Here is a 7768-nt window from a genome sequence, read left to right on the forward strand (position 1 = left end):
GAAAAGGCACCTCAAGGGAAAGCAGAACCTTAGTTTGAAGCACAAAAGATTGGAGAAGTTATAAAGGAGAGGGCAGGATCAACAATCCAGAGAAATATTTGTGCTTATGTCATTGCTGCTTGTCACAATTGGATATGCTATTGCCACTACTGAGGTAGAATGGAGAAAAGTCGCAACATAAGGTTTGATATTTGTCGGCCTGCTTCGTTTGAGCAGAGCCTGTCATCATTTGAGTTCTCTGTTCTATAAGTACTCAGGAATTTTGCAGAAGCAGTCCGCTTTGTTTCTATTTTTGAAAATTCAAACCATTTTTATTTCTCTCTTTGTTAGAATAAGTAGCTCATATTCAGTAGTACACTGGTATTCTTATTTGAGTGATACATTGGTATTCTAACAGAACGGAGTGAAGCGACGGCATCTGTTTATCTTTGAAATAATTATCTAATATTTTATTTTACGAGAGAGGCTGATAGAGGTTGGGAGTTTGAGGCTAAAATTTAACTATAAATATCTTTTAATCCTTATTATTTTTGTAAATAGTAAAACTATAGTCATTTCACTTCCATGAACATAGGCAAACCATGTAAAACCTCTGTGTTTGATTTCTCTATCTTTTTCTCATTCAATTTCTTACTACTGTTCATCGTAGATTCCTGCGATTTTCACCCATCAACAACTGGTATCATAGTGGCTAGGCAACAATAAAAAAATTGTTTTGGGGCTGTCGTACTGTTGTTCACGTGAGAGGAGGCTAGGCGTGATTCTTCCTTCTTCCCCGTAGTGTTTTCACACTTCCCAAGCCGAAAATAAAAGAAAAAAAGCTTCACCGCGGGGGGGGGGGGGGGGGGGGGGGGGGGTGTGGGAAGGGAAGAAGCCTCGTCGCGCCACCGCCCGCATTCTCGCGGTGCTGCCGCGCAGACGGATTCGGGGGAGAAGAACCTCCATTGTCAAGGGAAATAAAATTGCATATGAGGCTACTCAAAGCCCAGACAGCAAGAGATAATAAGGCCATTACCAAATTCTTCAAGTCCTATAGCCTGTAAATTCTTCAAGTCCTATATCCTACAGGCTATAGGCTGTTGAATACATTGTGCGTTTTTGGCGAGCTTCGTCCGTCCCCACAGTTTGTGATGGAGCGGGTTCGGACACAAGCAGCAGAGCTCCTTCATGCAAGGTTGGATGATAGATCTTTGATAGCTCGGGACACCTGGGGCCCCCATACTGCTTTGGCAGCTTCTCACACGGTGTTTTTCACCTGGAAGCCCCCACCCTCCGAGTTTCCTCAAGGTCAATTTTGATGGTTCGGTCTTGGATGGAGGCAGAAGAGGAGGGGCAGGTTTTGTTATCAGGGGACCGAGCTCTACCATGGTGGCAATGGGGGGGTGTCAGATCTTCGACACCTCGATCCCAGGGGTAGAGCTGCGAGTAGCTTGGCTGGGATTGCGACATGCGCGACGAGTGCTTCGGGCGAGCTCTATCCTCCTGGAGGGCGACTCGTCCACGGTGATCAGCTGGGCCCAGACGGGCCCTCACAGTGATGGAGGAGGAGTGCATCCTTTGCTCCGTAATATAGGGTCGATGGTGGGGGAGGGGATCACCTTTCGGGCTATGCATATATATCGGGAGGCCAACGGGGCCGCGGACTGGGTGACGGCGTATGTTGCTAGCCACTCGGGAGACACCTTATGGGTTGGTGACGATGACTTGCCCGGTGCATTCCGGGACATTTTGTTTGCAGATTCGTCTGGGTGTATTTGTACCCACCTTGTATGAAACACCTGTTTTAGCAAAAAAAAAAAAATACATTGTGCGTTGCGGCATTGGAGACTCAATTAGCCGGGGCCTTCTTTAAGCCGGGGCCTTAGGCGACCGCCTAAGTCGCCTAAGGCTTAGGCTGCCCTGACTGCATGTGTCATTCTTTTCATTTTCCTTTAAAACTAAAATGTATTATTTTATCTGAAACCTTTTTCGCCCCTTGTGGATTTTGCAAAAAAAATTCCACTTTACAATTGATTTTTGGAAAAAATGTAAGATAATTTTTCTGCAGTCCATATTTAGCAGAAACCAAATTGTCTCATTATGCACATATAAATACATTTTCTCAATATGATGGTGAAAATATATACTATGCCAGCATCAAGGTTGTCATGCTCTGATCCAAAAGAATGAGCCAAGCATGTGGTAGGTAATCATACATCCATAGAGTTTAATCCTTATAAGACATGCAAGATTAGCCCTTTTCAAATATATATATATATATACACACACATATATACACATATATACATATATATATACACATATATATACATACATATATACATATACATACATATATATATACATACAAGTTGTGGTTGAAATTTGGCCTGAGGGTGACCACATCGGAGGAAGCTGAGAAGACGCCGGCCGGGATAGAAAAAGGGAAGAAAGAGAGCCACCTCCTGCGCTCCGGGGTACCTACACAAAGTCTTGGCCGGAGATTCCGGTGAAGGCTCTCCGATGGCTAAGTTAGAGCTGATCAGAGTTTTGGAAAAGATTTTTGAGTGCTTTTAATGGTCTCTTATGGCTTCTTATCGCTTCTTATGGCTTACCGAGGGCCTTTTTCTACTCCCTTTTTATAGGGTGAGCGTCTCGGCCGTTACCTGAGCTCTCGGGCTGAGCTGTGATCAGCTAGCCATTAACTAGAGGCGGCGCAAATCACGGAGATCAATCCCACGGGCGGAGAATTTGGAAGATATCTTTCCAAATTTGTTTGAATATAGATTATGAGGATCTGCGAGATCTTTGATGGGATCAAGGTTGACAGGGCCGAGGTTAGCTCGGCCTCGGGCCAAGGTCGGCTCGGCCTTCGGTAGGATCCAAGGTCAGCCTGGCTCTTAGCGGGACCGAGGTCTGGCCTGCTTAACTCTGAGGTCTGCTCGGCCGGAATTGGGTGGCTCCACGCGGGAGTAGAACGATCCATTTTTCCTCCCATCAATACATATATATATAATATATATATATATATGCACATATGTACATACATTTATAGATATATGTATAACACACACATATATATACATATGTATGCGTATATATGCGTATATATGCATATATATACCAATACATATATATGTGTGTATCCATATATATATATTTCCACTGACGACAGGCTTGACCTAGGCACCGAGCAGAAAAGATGCTGGAGGGCTCGGTGATGAGCTGCTCGAATTGTATGAGGCTGCGGCTTGGAATGGATGGTTGTGTCTGGGGTCCTAGTCTGCGACTGAGCTCCAACTTAAAACAAGAAAGATGAAGAAGTTCTCATATTGGAGTATATCTGGCGGGGGACCCTCCGATGCTTAATTTAGGATGAAACTGAGGGAACAGAGGAGGTTCTTAGTAGGCGATATGAAAGTGAATCCTAGGTTCTTCGGTGTTAAGCATGCTGATTTTTTTTTTTTTAAATCATGGCTGAACCTGATCGGGTTGCCTACGTACCCATTCACAAGGGAGATCAAGCCATACATAGTTCTTTTTAAGTTTCAAAAACGCAGCGGAAAAATCGAATCAAACAATTTAATTCGTGCATGCTTACAAGATCAAATCTAGAATCAGCATTGTAAGAACACATAGGATTATGCAGGAATCGTTTAAACAATTATGCTAAAACTTTATACATGATTAACTATCAGATCTGAAAGGTAAACACTCTATTCCGATTAATCTCCGAATATCCATCGAATGGACTCTGGAGATAACTCCGTGGGAGCCCCAAAGGAGGGTAAAACTTCGAAAAATCGGACCTAGACCCTGACTCCAAAATAAAAGATTAATATAGAATTAATACCTTTTATGATGGAAGAAACTTATGGATCTTATTCTTGACTTCGCAGCCATGCACATGAATGGCCTCTACGAGAAGTATACGCGAAGCCCTAGGTAGATCATTTTCCATGGGAGTTCTATCTCGCGCAGGAACACTGCAGTGGCTGAAGCTTTCTCTATCTAAACAATCAGCCTTTGATTGTTCTTCAAGGAGATGGAGGATGGATGTGAGGATGAAGGAGAAGAAGTGATGGAGGCCCTCAGGAAATTTTTTCAGAATTTTTTGAAACCTCTAAATATTGTATATGTTGAACCCTAGGCATGGGGGTCTTGTATAGCCAAAAGACCCCCCCACGTCTCACACCTAATTTAGCCAATTAATTTGGCTGATAAAATTTCCAAAAAATTCTGGTGAATTGGCAGCTAAGATAAGATAAACATATCCAAATTTCATGCATTTTTGATCCCTAAGAGATAGAAATTCATGCGTCCAAAGTTCAGTCGCAGACCACCCTTTTTCACGCGCTATGCAATCCCTACAAATTAGGAAATTCATATAAATCTTTTTAGGAAGATTTGAGGCCCCATTTTTATAGAAAATATAGCCCCACGCCTAGCCCCACGCCTCCTCTCTTCTCACGCCAATTTTTGGCCAAAAATAAAGAGGATAGGCATGAAAAATATAGGGGATAAATCAATGTGTCATTCTTCTCCAAGAAGATAAGGATGGGTTCCTAAAATTTAGGGATGCTTCTCCTTATCCAATTCTGATTATTTGGACTCATAATCCTCATCAAGTAAGGTCTTTTAATTGATTTGGATCAAGCCCAATTCAATTGGGTCAAGTCCCATCAATTGGGTCAAGCTCAATCTACTTGGGTTGAACCCAATCCAATTAGGTCAAATTCTGATGCAGCCCAATTGAATCCCATTCAATTTGGCTCAACCTAAGCCCAATTACTCAATAAAATTGAGTTCATTAGCAATCTAATTGCTAATTAATCCTTCAATAATTCAATAATTATTTTAATGCAACTTTTGCTTAGGATAATTTGTCAATCGACTTGACCAAATTACCCATGAATGATTCTTAATCATCAATCAGCCATTTGATCAACCTAGAAACTTCTATGCATGTGACCTCATAGGTTCGAACCTAAGCCGGTAGTATAGGAACGTCTTCCTATACTAATCGATGTGACCATCTAGCAATGGTACCCGACGTCCGGATAGGCCGAATATATGCGAAGCAAATATTCTGAAACCTTAGACTATGGTTACTATATAATTCAATCCCTTTGACTCCTAATGCCAGAATGACTTAGAGCTCACTGTCAACCCTATAATTAGTACATCCATTATATGATTAACTTTAGATATCCCGTGACTCCTCACTAGGATTACCATGGCTAAGGTCTTGCTAAATTAATCACAAGACATTATCTCCTATTTCGAGGAGGGATCAATTCCATCTCGACTTACAACTGACTACGCAAGTACTTGACTGCACCCAGTGACCTTCCGTTACTGAATTAGAAATTCAGGTAGTTCGGTACCAAAGTACAGTGAGTTGCTTGCTAGTCACAGGTTGCGGTCTCAGATCAGAGGGCTTAACTTATATCCATATCCACTCGGAACATCTCTTGATAGTAGAGCGTTCCAGAATTAGTCATATTCAGTGAAATATACTCCTACACTTCATCTGTGTGACATATCAGTGTCTCCACACTTCTTGGTTAAGAGGACAACCAATGTATATGTCACACAACGACCTAATCTCAATAATGCTGTCATCCTAGTAACAACATATCATTTGATCGCGAACAGTTTTAAGGACTTAAAGATAAATCCTCCTTTATCATAACATAATTTCTAAGGGCTTCATCATATAAGAGTTCATTTGAAGATGAAATGATGAATAATACCAAATAACACTTTATTAATTTGTCAATTCATTTACAAAATTCAATCATCAACATGCTGACGATTGACATTTAGGATACAATTTCCAACAACTCCCACTTAGCCTAAAGCCAATCGGCACAGTATCTAATACCCATCTTCGACTTTTGTTCGTTGAACTCTTTGATGCCGAGGACTTTGGTAAATGGGTCAGCCATATTTTCTTTTGTATCAATTTTCTGTAGAATCTGCCACTGTGTGTTGCTTGAAACTCTTTCAGCAGATGGCACTACCCTTAAGAGTAAAGATATAACTCGACACGCTCTTGCTATCATCTCGATCTGACTGGAAACTAGAATCAGTATAACCCTCAAGTTTCAAGTCAGAATCACCATAGACAAGCCACTGGTCCTTAGTATTTCTTAAATACTTAAGAATGATTTTTACAACCTTCCAGTGGTTGCTACCTGGATCAGACTGGTATCTACTCACTACTCCTAGTGAGTATGCCACGTCTGGTCTAGTACATATCATAGCGTACATTATAGATCTCACTGCTGAAGTATATGGAATTCTATCCATACTCTCTCTTTCTTGAGGAGTTGTCGGAAATCCTTCTTAGAGAGGTTAATTCCATGGCCTATCGGAAGATAGTCTTTCTTGGAATTAATCATGCCGAACTTCTTCAGCATAGTATCAATGTACGTAGATTAGGATAATCCAAGCAATCTTCTAGATCTATCTCTATAGATCTTCATCCCTAGGACGTAAGATGCTTCTTCCAAATTCTTCATGGCAAATTGAGATGATAGCCAAACCTTTATTCCTTGTAATGCAGGAATGTCATTCCCTATTACAAGAATGTTATCCACATACAAAACTAGAAATATAGTAACTGAACCATTTGCCCATTTATAAATATAAGGCTCCTCTTCATTCTTAATGAAGCCATACGATTTGATCACCTTATCAAATCGTATGTTTTAACTCCGTGAGGTTTGCTTTAATCCATAAATGGATTTTTGAAGCTTGCACACCTTAGATTTATTTGCAGATATAAAACCTTCAGGTTGCATCATATACACCTCCTCTTCTAAATCTCTATTTAGAAAAGCGGTCTTTACATCCATTTGCTAGATTTTATAATCTAAGTGTGCTACTATCGCAAGCATAATCCGAATGGACTTGAGCATTGCCATGGGAGAAAACGTCTCGTCATGGTCAATACCATAACGTTGGTGATATCCCTTGGCAACCAGACGAGCTTTATAGGTCTCTACCTTTCCGTATGCGCCCCGTTTTCTTTTGAAAATTCACTTACACCCAATGGATTTAATCCCTTCAGGTGGGTCAACTAATGTCCATACATCATTGACCTTCATGGATTCCAATTCAGATTGCATGGCTCCTAGCCATTTATCAGAGTCATTCCTCTGTATTGCATCCATATATGTGATCGGATCCTCGTCGTTTTCATCAAGTTCGACAGGATCCCCATCCCGGACTAAGAAACCATAGTATCTATCCGGCTGACATGGTACTCTACCTGATCGCCTTAATGGTGCATTTAAAATAGGTTCTGGATCTGATCTAATCAAATCCGACTCAACTGGTTCAGTAGATGGTGTCGGGTCTTCTACATGTTGAACTTTCCTTAGCTAAACATTAGAGCTATTTGTTCCTTCACTAAGAAATTCCTTCTCTAAGAAAATAGCTCTATTGCTTACGAACAACTTTTGTTCTTCAGCAAAGTAGAAGTATCCTTTAGTTTCTTTAGGATAACCAACAAAGAAACATTTGTCAGACTTGGGTTCAAGTTTGTCTGCCTTCAAACATTTGACGTACGCCGGACATCCCCAAACCCTAAGGTGAGAGAGCATCAGCTTACGTCCAGTCCATATCTCATGTGGTGTTTTATTTAGAGACTTATTTGGAACCTTATTAAGAATGCAACAAGTTGACTCAAGTGCATATCCCCAAAAAGATATGGGCAGACTTGCAAACCCCATCATGGATCGAACCATATCTAATAGGATTCGATTTCTTCTTTCTGATA

The sequence above is a fragment of the Phoenix dactylifera genome, chromosome 7 (genome assembly GCF_051530095.1).
Source record: "Phoenix dactylifera cultivar Ajwa chromosome 7, Ajwa_hap1_PhDact_Kaust_v1.1, whole genome shotgun sequence".
In the NCBI taxonomy this organism is placed as follows: Eukaryota; Viridiplantae; Streptophyta; class Magnoliopsida; order Arecales; family Arecaceae; genus Phoenix; species Phoenix dactylifera.